General features: G+C 41.3%; 1 protein-coding gene across 1 annotated transcript in view; it reads left to right on the top strand.

Moving 5' to 3' along the window:
- The window catches only part of Col25a1 (collagen type XXV alpha 1 chain), a 397,132-nt gene that overhangs the window by 162,885 nt on the left and 218,052 nt on the right, over positions 1-16,195 (top strand). The window lies entirely within an intron of this gene.

The raw sequence follows: 16,195 nt of genomic DNA, 5'->3' as shown, positions 1-16,195 counted from the left end.
CACGGTGCTGCGTATTTATCTCACAGAACTTGAATCTTTGAAAAAGCATCTAGTCATAAAAATCTACTTCTAAATGATTAAAAACCGCTCCACATAAGTTACACAGACACTTTTAGTTGTTCTAGGTGCTTCAAGTCAGTCTTTTTAATTATTCAAATAGAAGCCAAGGTGAACTAGATTTATTTGTTTGTTTGTTTGTTTGTTTATGAGATTAAATGAAGTCAGAAGATATAAGAATTTATTTTTGAGAATCTTTATAAATTCTCTGCTGTGTAGGAGGGAGGGCAGGCATAAGCATGTGAATCTCTTTGTGTGCCTGCCTCCTTTCTCTTGTCGTGTGCCTGCCTCCTTTCCATCCAGGTGTAGGTGAAGAGTTTTAAGGCGGGAAATGCAGCCAACCTTTCCAAGATCAAGTGTAGTCTCTTTTTACTTAGACACATTTCTACCATCTCCAGCCACTCACTCAGTGGGCGATGGCAGGGTTACTCTGGTTGTCTTCCCCACTCTCAGAAGTAGGCAGCTCATCGTGCCCAGGTTATTAAATATTCCTTCTCTGTAGGGCTATGAGGTTGTGCCTCTATTTAAATTGTCCGGTATCACTGTGTTCTGTGTCTTTGGCTAGATGTGCCCTGTTGTCTGGTCTTCTCTTCAGGTGTGCTCACAAACACACACACACCACACGAGAGAGAGAGAGAGAGAGAGAGAGAGAGAGAGAGAGAGAGAGAGAGAATGAATGAATGTGAGTGTGTGTTGAGTATGAGATGAACCAGGTGCTCTTTCAGAAGCCAAAGCCACAGTGGAGGGGACGATTTCTGATTTCTGTTCCTCTGGAATGAACAAGCTTCCTGAGAACAGAACAGTCCATGGTCTGACTTGGTTTGGTTAGGATAAGCGCTCTGAAGGAAATGACGGCACAATAGGGGTGCCGAGATGAAGGAGTGGCCAGGAATGGACCGTTTGGAGGATTGACCCTGACTATATGACACAGTTCTGATTAACTCCATTCCAGTGCTGCTTCTCTCTCCCCAGTGCCTGGCCGGCTGAAGGCTTCTTGCAGACTTGTGATGTATATCTCAGCTTAAATTAGCATCGTCTCAGAAGAACATTTATGGACTGTACAATTTAAGTATTATTCTCTAGCCCCCCATTTTAAATCTCTGTAAAGTGTTTCTTTTGGGCTACTGAGTATTTTTCTTACGTGTCTGTTCCCATTTCTAGACAGTAGGGAAATATTCTCACTCGCATAAATCAGTGCCTGGAAAAGCACTTTTGCATTTTGTTATTGTTTGTGACAAGGTCTGTCTTTGCAGTGCAAGCTGGCCTCGAACTCATGACTCTTCTGTCTCGAGAGTGCTTGGATAAGAGACATATGTGGGAACAAAGCTCTATTCTTAACAGGATTGCTAAATATATAGTGTGCAGTGGCTCATCTGTGCGTTTGCTAACGTCAGTTGGTATTGACTTTGTAGATATTATGTTACATTTCAAGAAACCAAGTTGAATGTAATATGGCCCCCGTCTCTTGGAGTTTCCAGAGGGATGAATGAGACATACAAAATACATCAACCGTTTTAGCAGAGTGATGTTCTTACCATGGTGAGAGCATTCAGTGGTCCATTGAAACCGAGAACATGCCATAGACAACTCTTGACCACTTACTCTAAGATGGGTTGGCTTTTTCCTATTTAACTCATTGGATGTCCTCCATTATCCCCTCTCCATCTCTCTCTCCCTTCCTGTCTCCATCTTCCCCCCTCCTATTCTCCCTCCTTCCCTTTTCTCCCTCTGTTTCTGATTCGATCCTCTTCTCCCCCAATCCTCATTCTCCTTCTTCCTCATCTTTTAAGGATAAAATCCAGATTCTTATATATTCTAGGCAATCATGCTACCATGGACCTACATCATCTACACCTACACCTACATCTACACCTATACCTATACCTACAGATATATAGATATATAGATATATATGCATGTGTATACATGTAGGTAGGTATATATATGTAGATATATATGTATATACATATATATCTTAATTTTCATATTTTCTACATAAGTGACAGGAAACTAAATTTTCCTGACACCTATTCCTAAAGTAGATGAATCTACATAGGGGTATTACTTACCTTTAGGGTGGAGCCAAGATATTGGTAAAAATCTTACTTTTAAAATAAGGGATTATGGTTAAGTTAAAAACAAGTTTGTTAAAACTAACTTGTACTATACAAACGTATCATGGTATCATCATTACCTACTGAGTTGGCATGCGTCGTGGAAGACATGTTTATCATTAAACACGATGCTTTGCACAGGGCAGTGGGGACGGTAGGTCTGAGCTGTCAGAGATGAGGCTAACAGGAATGGGGCTTCATGAAAGAGCTCAGTTGCTTAGGGGTCCAGCCTCTCATCTCTGCCTTCCCCGTGGAGTCTACTGTGTGAAGGCTGCTCATTTATGCATCTGAAAGGCTGCCTTGTTGGATCAATAAAATTAGAAATGTGAAATTTGGTCTTATTTAATAATGTCTGTGTTTAGAATACAGGGCTGTTAAGAAATATAACACCATGTATTCATTATGAACCATATTCAAAGTGAAACTTTTACGAGCAGACAGGGAGTTGTTTTATATATGTGGATTGAAAACAATCCAGCCCTCTTGCTGCTAGAAATCCCTAAGAATTCATCATTTCTTTTGCCCTTTTAAAATCTGAGCTGGTTCTCGCAACTACTGTGGAGTGAAGATCTCAGAGCCACTGACTGAACACCAATCAGTCCCCCTGAGCCCCAATGGGTGTAGAGCCCCGCTTTTCCCTGCACTCAATGAGTTAGTTATTCTACTTAATATATTCTATCTAGAGAGAAAATAAAAGGTGCTTTACTTTTGTTTATATTCAGTTGTCATTTGAGACTTTCAAATTTGGGAGCAATGTACACCTGTTACTGGTTTTGAAACTTATGGGAATGGTCAAGTTACCAGAAGTAGAAATAAAACCGATAGTTATTGGTCACACAGAGTATTTGTGGAAATCATGGTGAAACTTCAGGATATGTATATATGTATGTGTATGTGTATGTCTTTGGGTATGTATATGATGTATATATGTGTATGTATATGATGTGTGTATATGTATGTATATGATGTATATGTATATATGTATATGATGTGTGCATATGTATATGATGTATGTATATGTATATGATATATGTATATGTATGTATATGATATATATGTGTATGTGTATATGCATTCATCCTTAAGTGCTTTGGGTAGGTATTTTTGAGTTTGTGTCTCCCCCAGTTTGTAACCATCTCCTCAGCAATACAGGACCCTCTTCTGAACACAGAGCACTAAAAATACTTTTGAACAGTAAACTGCACAGCTCCAAAGCACAATAAACCAAAAGTCCCAAATACTGTGATAGGATTAAAACCCTCACAGCATGTAACACACAAATATCAAATATACCTTTCCATGGTGTCAGTTATTCCTGAAACACTATTCCTAGTTTTGAGTGTGTGTGTGTATGTGTGTGTGTGTTTAAAGGATACATTTTCAATAACAAAGACAACTTAGGACATTTTCATTGCTACAGAACTTTCAGAGTATTAAATAACTGCTATGCAAACTTTTTGGATCCCAGTCAAGTTATATGGTATTTTAAAACACAATGATATGAATGGGAAATAGAATGAGACTTAAATAATAATAATCAGCGAACATCATATGCCTCCATCCACACCAGCTACTCAACTTACTTTGTAAGGATTAGGGGAATTATAATTATTCTAGAAAAATACAGGTGAATCATAATATTTAGAAAGCAAAAAAAAAGTTTTGAGGCATCTGAATTGACGTTGTTAAAATAAAAGCAGCTGAGCAGAGATGGCGGAGTAGGTTGCACAGTATTAGCTTTTCAGTGGTTTATATTGGTCAGATATGGCACAGGACCACTGAGCATGGGACACACATACAGGACGTCTGTTTCCCAGTGTTTGCACATAAACTGGAGTTCCCTTTTGTGTCAGGCAAGAGCAATACATGGATCAAGAAAGAAAGCAGCTGGATTTCAACACAGATGAGGCATGGTTTCATGTCTGGTGTACTTTTGGTAGCGGAGTAGAGGGATCTTGGGAAAATAGGGATGGAAATACAGTTAAATTTCTGTTTTAGAAGTGGGGTGCCTGCTGCTCATTCAAAGGGTTAATGTAACCCCAGGGACTCTTGTATATGTTTTGTTTCTCAAGCAGAATTGCTTTGTGGCATTATTATTATTATTATTAAAAATACAACAGCATGAATCAATAGTAGCATTGTTGAGGACAGAGGTTCAGCCATGGCTTCTAGATTATGTGAATGTTATCTCTCTACTGGCTTCTTGGAACATTTTCCCCACGCTAGGTGATTGATAGGCAGGTCCACGCTACACCCTCATTACATGCACATTTTCATTCCCAGTAGGAGGGATTCCACTTAGACTGACAGTCCTGTTGGCCACTGTGCAGTCCGCCCCTGTTCCTCTTCTGCCCCAGACTGGACCACATAACACCTGCTGTCTGAAGTCTTGTTACTGAACTCATTTATGATGCTTTATATCCTCTTTGGGTACCAGGATTTTGATAATTCTTTGCATACCATTAAGAGGTGTTAAACTTACTTCTCAAAAGGTGTAGAGAGAGAACCTGTTGGCATGATAAATCTGCCATCCTGGGCTTCTGGGAGCATGAGTGAGGCCCTTCCAGGAACAGGGAGCCTGAGTATTCTTTGAATAGCCCAGTAGTTGATGGGTCATTATTAATAGTCAAAGAGAAATTCTGAGAGTCAAGCATGAAACAGGATATAACATTGAGTTACTGTTGAGTTCACTGAGCTCCCCCCTCCCCCAGTAATGATGGGAACGCCAACAGGACAACACCCCATGGAACTTTGTTATTTATTTTTAAAATATCTTCAGTGTTATATGGTTTGAATTCTACAAAAATTTCCCCGTAAACCATATCTAAAGCCCAGATAGGAGAGAGATTATCTGGAACGTACTCTCCTAGTGGGGCTGATTTTCCCCACTGTTCTTCCAACTTTATCATCATTACTAGACAAATTGGCATCTCTCCCTTCAGTTTTATGGATGTTGAGAGTCAAACATGCAACATATGTTTTAATTTACCAAATAAGATTCCTTTTCTCTTTGGGTACCAGGATTTTTGGGTTGGATACACAGCATCTTTTGGCTGGTATGTTAATGATGCATTATTCATAATGAAAGGTTCAAATTTGTTATGCTGCAACTGTTCAGCCCTTGACAAATGACTCTGATAGGTGACACCCATTTTTAAGTAAATAAAGAAAAGCAGGAAGTGAATTTCTTCTAAACAAGAAAAAAGAACCCTATGTCGTACTAGAGCTGCCTTGGCGATTTGCCGTTTCTCTTTTAGTGTAAGCCTAGAAAATACATTGTGTTCCAACAAACTATTAACTTTTTTCCTAGGGAGAAAGCCCTCTAGGGGCTTTTCTAGTAATGTCCACTCCCATTATGTCATTGGCTTCCTCGACTTGTTTCTCTGGATTTGGTGAACTTTACAGAAACATCCCACCTCATCCTTATACAATACGCTCTATGCATCTTCAGGGTAACCGATTCTTGTATGTTGTCATTTTTATCCTGTTCACAGATGTTTGCTGAACACTTCTATGTGATGGGCAGTGCTCTTGGTGCTAGCAGCGAACCATCAACATAGGCAACTGGACTGTGCACACAGAAGACTTTAAGTCAGTTTTGCCAAAATGCCAGACACTCAAAGGAAATGGAGGAACAGGGTTGGAAGAGTAGGAGATATGGCAGAAAGCCCAGAATGCTGCTATGTAGTGGGTTTTGTTTGGTTTTGATCGTTGCATTTTAATCTTTGGCTTTTTGGACAGTGAAAACTATGAGTAGAGATGACCTTAAGTAAGATTTATTTATGAGCAATGCAGTACTCTACCAGACAGGGGTAAGCTTGGAAACTCATAGTTCACTTAGAATTCTAGGTTTCCTGGGTGAATGGAATTGAGACTTAATTAAGAAGGACCAAGTTTTCAGGGGAAAGGATGGGAGCCAGATTTATAGCAGAATACTCAAGGGCAAAGGGGAGTGATCAGTGTATGCAGACTGCAACCCAAGGGACTGGAGGTGCTTGGTGCATCTGAAGGTCTGATAGATACATCCTGTGTTTATTCGTGAAGATAATTGGCAAAACAGAATGGCATCTTGTGCAGGGTACAAGACTGATGTTTAATTCTCTCTCCCTCTCTCCCTCTCTCCCTTCCTCTCCCTCCCCCCTCTCTCAGAGAGAGAAAATAGACAAAGATACAGAGAAATAGAGAAAGAGACAGAGAGACCGAGAGAAGGGACCGTTGCCTATCTACTCTCACAGACTCTGCAGTTCGATCACTCCTATTTATCTCACAGAGAGAGATAGGCATTGCTGGCCTACCGTGCATGTGTGGAGGTCAGAGGCCACCTTTTGGGAATCCGCTTCTGCCTGCCACCTTGCTGGCATAGCAGCTCTCTTGTTTGCTACTGTCCTGCACATTCTGGGACCATTGGCTCAGGAGCTTTTAGGTGACTTTCCTGTTTGAGTCTCCCATCCCTTCTCAGGAGTGCTGGGATCATAGATGTGTATCTCCACACCCATCTTTTAATGTGGGTTCTAAATCAGGCTGTCCAGCCTGCATGGCAAGACTTGACACTTTAGATACAGAATTCAGGAAAAATAAATGAGACCAAACTGCAGGAACCCGTGAGAGTAGGTAAGCAGTGTTCCCTTCTCAAGCCCTTAGGGAACAAAGGACAAAGATGACCAGATCCGAGAGGCCTGGGGCGGGAACTAGGATTATCTGATACCACAGAAGCCAGAAAGGCCCTTTTCTTTTCTCTCCATTTTGGTGCTGTCTGAGAACCTGTCACGGAACATATCTGTGATTGTTTCACAAAATGTTTTAAAAGGAAGAATAACAACATGGTAGGAACCAAACAGTAGCACTGTTGAAGGCTGGGGATGCAGCCCAGGCTCTCGGATTACTTGAATGTGGCTTCTTGAAACATTTTGCTGTTTTGTCGAGTGCTATTATAAATTCTGAAAAGGGGAACTGAAAGAAGAAAAAAATGCCATTGAATTTGGAAAGTTACTTGAGACTCTTGACAAAGATTGTAGGATGATGGGGGGGGGGGAGGGAGAACAAAACACAGGAAAGAATAAGGCAAATATAAAAGCATGCAGTTGGCTATTCCCTGACAGAACTGAAGAACCGCAAACAGAGTGTCCCCGGAAAAAACCTACAAAATGAAATTACCTCCAAATCAATCAAGCAGCTCTCAGATGTGGAAACCAGTTACGTAAAGTGTGAGGGGTTGGTCTTGCATTCTGAGTGAGTCATGCTGGGCCCACGGTGTGTGATGGGCTGTGAGATAGATGGTGGGTGGAAGAACCCAGTGTGTGGTTCTTGTTATATCCCTGCTGGTATAATAACAGAGCAGAATGAAGTCTCAGAAAATCAAGGCACTGAAAAAATGGCACAGGCTCCCCCGTAGTGTTGCGGGAGATTGCATGTGTGATGGGAAAATAAACATTTTAGACCATCTGGGGCACGGAGCCTCCTCTTGCTTTTGGGTGGCTCTTTGTGTTTCAGACTCTGACTTCTTGAAAGTTAGCTTGTCACCTTCAGGAGCATTTGAGTTTTCAGATCGCAACGTTCTAAGAACACTGTTAATGCCACACTGCCTTAATGAAAAGCATACCTGAGATTTGTATTTCTCTCTTGCTAATTTTTTTTTTTTTTTTTTTTTTTTTTTTGCAGCACACACTAGTTAAGTTTTTAAATTCAGTGTGAGGCATCAGAGAAAATGTTGTGTCCCTTGTCCCCAGGAAGCTTACAGGCCCATGGAGGAGACTGACTGTGGCTATGCTGTTAGCAAAACCAAGTGTGATTGGAGAGAACTTGGGGAACTCTAAGCTCTCCCTGGTGATGAGACTGGCAGAGGCGGCTCAGGAGAGTTTCTCACATAAGACGAGACTAGAAATATGGTGGGTTAAAATCTCTTCAAGATCTTGTACTTTTTTCCTGGAGTTGCTTTCCTATTGCATGATCAAAAACAAAACAAACTCAAATATTAGAGGAAAAATTGTGGATGTTGGACCGTATGAGAAGCCAGGAAGAAGCCAGGAAGACACTACTCTCTGTTTCCCTACTTTCTGTCTTAGGTGAGGAATCTTTCAAAGTCTACTGGCTCTGCCACCTTATGTGCAGAAAAGTATTTTAGTGTTGAAACAACTAGTGTTCTGTCACCTTGGTCACTCCCAAGTGTAAATAAGAGGAAACAATGGTGGATGTGCCCAGTACTAAGAACTGTCCCGCTTCCCTTGGGACTCGCTCTTTACCATGGTGGCTTTTTAAACTTTGCAAAATCCCACTTTTTTGTTTCATACAGGTGCGGCAACTAAACAAGCTAATGTGTATCAGTCAAAAGCACAGACGACCGTGCTGGGGTTAATGGCACTGGGAATTCTTAGGCCAGACATCATAGGCAGAACAATTAGGTTTGATTCTCACAAGGTCCCCGGGTAGAAGAATGCTTCTTTGTTTGTGAGACCTAAGAAACTGTCACCACAGTATAAGAATTTTGAAAGCTGTGTGTGTGCTTTGGAATGCTTTTTTTTTAATTTTTATTTATTTATTTATTTATTTTAAAGAAATGTCTCATTTTGTATTCCTCGGTTTTCATTGTTACCCATCTCAGGTTGTGTTATATGCTGATCAGTAATAATCCATAAGAGAGCTGCTTTTAGGAAATAAAACATTATTGTCTTCAAAATATTCTCTGAAAATAACTAGTTCAGTCCATTTGTGTGTATTACTAGTTTATTAGCTAGTATTATAATTCTGAGAAATGAAAGTAAATGCAACTCATTTCTTCTATACCTTTCAAATCTAGACAGATTCTCTCTATTTTTTTGGATATGGTTTAGATATTTTTTTCTGAATAGGTAATTTAAAATACTTTGTCAATATAAAGTGAACACATCTTGAGATTTGTATGCATTAAAAGCTGATATGATGGTATCTTATAGAATAGAAGATCATATGTGTTTTTTTCTTGTTGAGTGCAAACCGTGCTATGCTATTCATTCATGTTTGGTAGAGAAACAACATGGTGGATTAAGATGGCATCTTAGAGGAGCAACATGGTGGATTAAGATGGTGTCTTAGAGGAGCAACATGGTGGATTAAGATGGTGTCTTAGAGGAGCAACATGGTGGATTAAGATGGCGTCTTTGGCTAAGTGTTAACTGTGCATAAAGTGCTTCTGACTCCTCCCTGCCATGTTCCTCACCAACAGTGTGACCTTGGGGACATTGATGAAGCTTCCTCACCATGCTCTCCCAGAACAGCACTACTTAGCACAGAGAGCTTATGAGAGGCAAGTTGGTAGACCCATGATTCACACTCAGTGTTTGGCATAACACGTTGTCAAGATGAAGGAAACTGGTTGCCACAGACCCAAGTGAGAAAGAAGACGGCACAATTTCACTGAGGATGTGTATGAAGGCATACATTAGGTAGCAGCCATACTACTGGGTGGTAAAATCTAGATGTAACTGTGAAAGAACAGGACTAAAGAAAAAGCTACCCGAGTGTGAGATATGGAAGGAAATAATACCTCTCAGGAACCCCACAGTCACCATCATCATAGTGATATAAGCATCACAGTTGATCATTGTCCTTAAGCTAAGTTCAAGAAATATCCTATTTAAACAGTCTTAGAGGCTTAGTTTATTTAAATGAGAAAAGCAGAAAGACTATTTTACAACATCTGGTTGGTGTTGGCTCTCATAGGCATAGGATGTCTTGAGCACTTGCTCTGGCATGCAAGCTTAAGGACTTTTACATTGGGGTTAGTTAACTCTTCAGCAAATCTGTATTAGTATATTCATTTATTTGCTTGTTTTGTGCATGTGTACACATATACTTATACATATATACACACATACATACACATACACATACAGAGAGAAGCACATATGCACAGGTAAAGGCCAGAGGTCAAGGTCTGGTGTCTTTATCCCCCTCCGCCTTATTTTTTGAGACAAGGTCTCTTGTGGAACCGGGAGCTCACGGATCACTAGATGGGATGACCAGGGATCCTCTAGAATATTCGTGCTCCCTATACTGGTATTATAGAAGCTGCTCACTACACCAGACTTTGTTTATGGATGTTAATGTGAATGGAAATCCTTTGCTCATATAGCAAGCACTTAGCTCCAGCACTCATGTGCCAGCTCACAACCTTCTGTAACCCTAGTTCCAGGGGATCTGGTATCTTCTTCTGGCCTCTCTGGTCAACCTAGCATGCATGTGCATGTAGGTATAATACCCATACAGCATGCATGTGCATGCAGGCATAACACCCATACAGCATGCATGTGCATGCAGGCATAACACCCATACAGCATGCATGAGCATGCAGGCATAACACCCATACAGCATGCATGTGCATGCAGGCATAACACCCATACAGCATGCATGTGCATGCAGGCATAACATCCATGCAGCATGCATGTATATGCATGCATAACACCCATATATAAAATAAAATAGAAGTTAAGAAATAAGGTATTTAGCTTTTTTAAGTTTCACCATTCTCATCTATAAAATGAAATACCAGCACCACTTGTCACTAACACTTGCACATGCACACTGCTTAGCCTACAGCACTGGCAACATCTGTGTGAGTTGTTGATGTTGTATTGATGCTAACAAATGACAAGAGCAGTTTTGTGAAGACAATGTACAGAAGCTGTCACGGTGCCACTTTCTGTAATAAATCACCCACTGGGTACCATAAACAGTCAGTACTGACCCGAAGGAAAATTAGTGATTCACTGCCCACGCCTATCATGTTTGTAGTCTCAGTTTGAATTCCCCATCAGTGATTCCTGATCCTGATACAGTTGTTGCTGTAGTCTCTAATTATCTCAAGAGATGGGACAAAACTCTGAAAACATCATTTGCTTAAACTCACTTCCACTCCTTAAGATTTTTCAGGAGCACTGGAAATGTGTGATGCGAAAATTAGCACATCGCTTTCAAAGCCCTGGGAAGCTCAGCTCCGAGGAAGGAGTAATATGTTGTTCTTTCGTTTCTTCCCAATGAACGCAGCACTTACCTAGCCGCTGCCCCTGTAAGCCAGGCTTTAACACGGGTACTTTTCAGCTCCATGGGTTCGAACTGGTTGTATCCACTGACATAGGTGTTTATGTACTTCTCTCTGCATCCTGGAGTCGCACGGGGAAGGAGACCACGTTAACCTTTACCTTCCTGTCCCCAGCGCCAGCATATTACTCTCTCAGAAAGTGAACTTTTATGTTGTTGAGTGAGTGACTGTATGGATCAGTTCAAGGAGACTGACCGAGCAAGCTTAAGGAAAGTTGTCAGTTGTTGAACACTATCCTGTGTGGCCATAATGGCTGACACTGAGTGGGGGAACGTGGTCTTCAACAGAACAAAGGCAACATTCAGCCATCCTCCCAAGACATGCTGTCTGGACACCAAGAACTAACGAAAACACTTGAGTAGAAGAAAATCCACCTGAAAGATAGCAAGGCGCTGCTCTAGTTCAGTCTGAGTCTCGGGATTAGTATAAAATTGTATTTCAGGATGAGCTTTCCAGTCTAACACCGGCCTCCCCTTGGTCCCCTGAGAACGCACTGTAGCCTACATCAGCAGTCTGTTGTTGCCAGGCATTACAGCAGAAACGCTAAGATTCTTCTAGACCACAAGTCTCGGTCAGGGAGCCAGTGGACGCATGCGCCCTCTTGCTCTTAGCACTTAGTCGCCATGTAAGAAGCACTAGCTAGCTCCCAGGGTGCTCTGGGCCCAGCCGAGCTCTGGTCTGCAGAGCAGTGGCTGTGGCAGCTCAGGTACGAAGCTGGTGAGAATCCTGGGAGTCTCTTGGGATTTCCAGGACAGCAGAGGAGAGGCGTTGCCTGCTGTGCAGGTCTGCATGCCGTCTTGCTGGAATCCCCTCTGCCCCTAATTCTGCCATTGCAAATTAGCCCACATGTTTAAACTCATGCTTTCTGATTCTCCCAGGTTTCCCTGAACTAGAATGACTGACACTTTCTACCACCGCTGGCATTCATGGGTGTGGGGATCAGAACTCATGTCTTTGACTCTACCTTGCTTAACCTTGAAATCAACGCATAGTGTGCATGTTTACTGGGTAGCATGTGATGTGCTGGTGTCATACATTGTTGGTCTAAAATGATAATATTAAGCAGTGTTCAAATCAGGCTCGCTAATCATTTTCCTTGGACACTGATCATCATGGTGAGAACATTTAAACTCCTCTTTTCTTTCAGTCCTTCTGAGAACTCCAGTATATTCCCCTTATCTACTGTCAGCCTTCCGTGGATGGAGCCTGAGAACGCCTCACTCTCACAACTGACTCTTATGACTCCATAGCTGACCTCTCCCTACCTTTTCTCTCTCATTCTCTTGGCTATAGTAACTACCCTTCAACTGTCTGCTTTATAAAGTTCAACCTCTTTAGAGTCTACATATGAATGAGAACACACAGTGCTTATTTCTGTATCTGCATTAATTCTTTGAGCATAAGTCCTCTATTTCTACCCATGTTATTGTAAATAATAATAATTTATACTTTTGATGAGTAAACAGTACTCTTCATTTATTATGCATGAGTTGATGGCATATTTTTAATCTGATACCAGGAAGCAGCAAATGTAGCTTTGTTAAGGATTTTTTTTTAAAAAAAATATGCTTTATTAGGTTTTTAAAACAGAATTTTCAGAATACCCTCCATGACTATTATGATAGTATACATTTTTTGTCTTTAATTTCATTTAGTTAAGGAAAATTCAGATTTGAGCATATCTGACAAAATATAAACAAAGATAACTTTCAAAATTACATAACATTTTGTTAAAATTCCCCAAACGAGCTAGGCTGATGAAGCTGCACTGTGGTGACAGGAAAGAGGAGCATAATTATTAGAAGCTACTTTTAATTAGTTCCAAACTCTGTTCTTCTTTGAAAAACAAAGCAAAACTAAGGACTCCCCAATGGAATATTTGAAATGAATTGTGAGGGATGTTATCACATTGTGGGGAGTCCCCCTTTCAAAGATGAGAAAGTTGACAGATTAACTAAAAATTGTAGAAAATTTAAGAGATGAATTAACTAAGATGTGTGTGGGCAGATCCTGGAAATGGTGGGCATCCCTGGAAATGGTGGGCATCACAGTATCATCCAGGAAGAAAAGAAACCACCCACACTGCTGGGAGCAGACCACCCCCATTCTCCAGAATTGGTCTTCACAGGTGATGACTGAACAGTTGGGTATACATCTACTCAATTCCTCTCAGTGAGAACCACTTTTTGTCACCTCTAGTGTAGCGGGACTGGGAGACTGCCCCGGCAGCGTTTGGGCAGGTCCTCTCGTGTTGCAGGCTTTGCTTTTTCTCCTCAGTCATCCTTCAGCACTTGTTCTTAGCTCAGCTTTCAACAGGATAGATTGTGACCTAGTTTGAAAATGCTTCAGGGAGTTTGCCTTTTTGTCCATTTCCGTTGTGAAATGGTTACATTCTTGCCCTTCATACAGTTATGTTTGACATTGTGTATCAAGGCTGCCCATTGTTCTGGCTGGGAAGTGGTGGAGGCTGGTGTGCATCTGGGGTCCAACACAGACCTACAGCTGTTTAAAACTCCCAGGCTGCCTCCGGGCACAGTGACTGGTCAACACAGTAGTCAGTATTAGCTGAGGTATTGATGGTAATCTTGCTTCTTTTGTTTCAAAATAAGGATAGGGAGGGGTGTTGGTTTCCTGGATAGGATATGTTTTGCTTTTCTTAGCCTTAGAGAAATATAGGCCAGGAAAGGAATCTCCACAGGCTGGTAGTTTATCCCAGGTCCACTGGAGCAACTGCTTGGCACTCTCTCTGTATGTCTCTCTATCTCTGTGTCTCTGTCTCTCTCTGTCCCTCTGTCTCTGTCCATCTATCTGTCTGTCTGTCTCTCTGTGTGTATATGTGTGTGTGTGTGTTTACACACTGAACAGCATCTCATCCTACTTATTTCTTCTAAAATTTAGTTTTCTTATGAAACACAGTCTCAGTTGGTAGACTCAGCTAGCCTTGAAGTTAGAGTTCTCTGCCTGCCTGTCTCTGCATTCTGAGTGCTGGGATTTGAATGCTGATGCTGCCAATTTAACTTTTTTTTTAATGTTTCCCTTTATAAGATGTCAATGCTTTCTATTTCATTTTCATTTAGCTCATGAGCATTTATTGTTTGATAAATATAGCTAATTTATTTAATGACCCACCTGCTCTAGACTCAGCGAACACTGCAGGACCTTCGCTTTGCTTATTAACATAAGTGACATTCTTAATGGAATGATATAAAACAGTATTTTTGTCACTTTTATGGCTTTGCAGTACCAGGGTTAGGTACACAATAACCACTCAATAAATGCTAAATTAACTAATGAATGAATGAATAAATAGCCCAGGTGTGCTGTGCTAGAAGCATCGAGAAACTCATTTATCTTTCCACAGTGCTAGAATTTGTTGACTAACAAATGCAGTCACAAGGTACAGTCATTTAGCTGGCAGCACTTTGCCAAGCAGTCTTTCCTTGATGGTCCACCAAGGCAAGTACAGGGTATTTTATTCCAATCTTAATTACTAATGTTAATGCTCAGATAAACATATCTATATATGGGTGGTCGTCTCTGTGCGCAACCAAATGACCACAAAGAATTAAAGAGGCTACAGCTACAGTGAGTTCAACAAAGATCCAAAGAGGAAAGAGAGGGAGAAGCTATGAAACTGAGAGTGATGCAAGAATCCTTGTGGGACTAAAACAATGAATGCACGATGGTGGTCTGCCTGGAGCCGCCGCCGCTGCCGCTGCTGCCCCTGCCTATGTAGAGTCAGGCTGCAGGATCAGAGTTGAGCAAAAGCAAGGTGAAGTGTGGGCTGGAGAGGCTGCGGGCAGGCCCAGGCCCAGGCCCAGGCCCAGGCCCAGGCCCAGGCCCAGGCCCAGGTGAACAAATGAACACAAAAATGACAATTCAAGTAGCCAGTGACAGCGCGAGGACCAGCTGAACCAACCTGTAGGATATTGGACAAGTCAGCCAGTCCTATTCCTTGACCTACACATTTAGTCAGAGGACAAGTGGGTGGGCCTGTTGCCATAGCAATGTTAGACACCTGTCTTTTCATTGGGTCCAGGGAAAGGAATGATGGCCTTTTGTTATGCTAATGGATCTAAGTTCTTAGGCTCAGATTTCTGTACTGGTTTTGCTGTGTCCCAGTGCTGAGCCAACCTCAGCTCACCACCATGAATTTGCAGGGTGGCACCCTTCCTACTTTTAGCAATGCTTTATTTATCTGTTTTTTAACAGTCGGTGCCTTGTGGGGGTGTGAGACACATGGCGATGTCCACATGTCCACCATGCTGCAGCAGCATCTTCCATGTCCTAAGTGGAGCCAATGCACAGCGTGAAACATCACCAGTTTACACCATATGGAGTAACTTAGAGCAGGGCACAGCCTGATCTTAACAATAGCTTATAATGGTTAATAAAAATGGATGCCGGAGTAAGACAGCACGTTCTAATTCTCTTACAGATAGTTAGAATTGTACTATAAAGAACAAAACAGACACTGTTTACATAGTTTCAAACACCTGAAAAATCAAATCCATGCGACCCTTGGCAATTCTGATAGATGTTTAGAGTATAGATATGTTTATTATGAACGCTTAAATATTTAAGTTTCACATTGTCAGTCAAAACACAATGTTTTGGCAGTTGTCTGGGCTTCAAGTGAGTATGTAAGCAGAGCTTTGTTTCACTGACTTAGTCTGAACGGATTATGTAGAGGGTAAAAAATATACATAGAAAATGAAATATACATTCAAATTCTTAATGCATTTTTATTGCCTCTTTTCCTCCCTCTTCCTTCGGAGTTACATTTTATTAATGCTAATGGAAATCTTGATGTGAAGTACAGCATGGAAGTTTGTTGCTTTTCTGCGACTGTATAAAATCTAGCAGCTGGAAATGGAAGCTTTAACATTGTTTTCTTTCATGAATTGCATCATTCTTTTCAGATTACATAATGCCTATCTTAACTTTTTCT

The sequence above is a fragment of the Apodemus sylvaticus genome, chromosome 4 (genome assembly GCF_947179515.1).
Source record: "Apodemus sylvaticus chromosome 4, mApoSyl1.1, whole genome shotgun sequence".
NCBI lineage: Eukaryota > Metazoa > Chordata > Mammalia > Rodentia > Muridae > Apodemus > Apodemus sylvaticus.
This window is presented reverse-complemented; position numbering and strand designations above follow the sequence as displayed.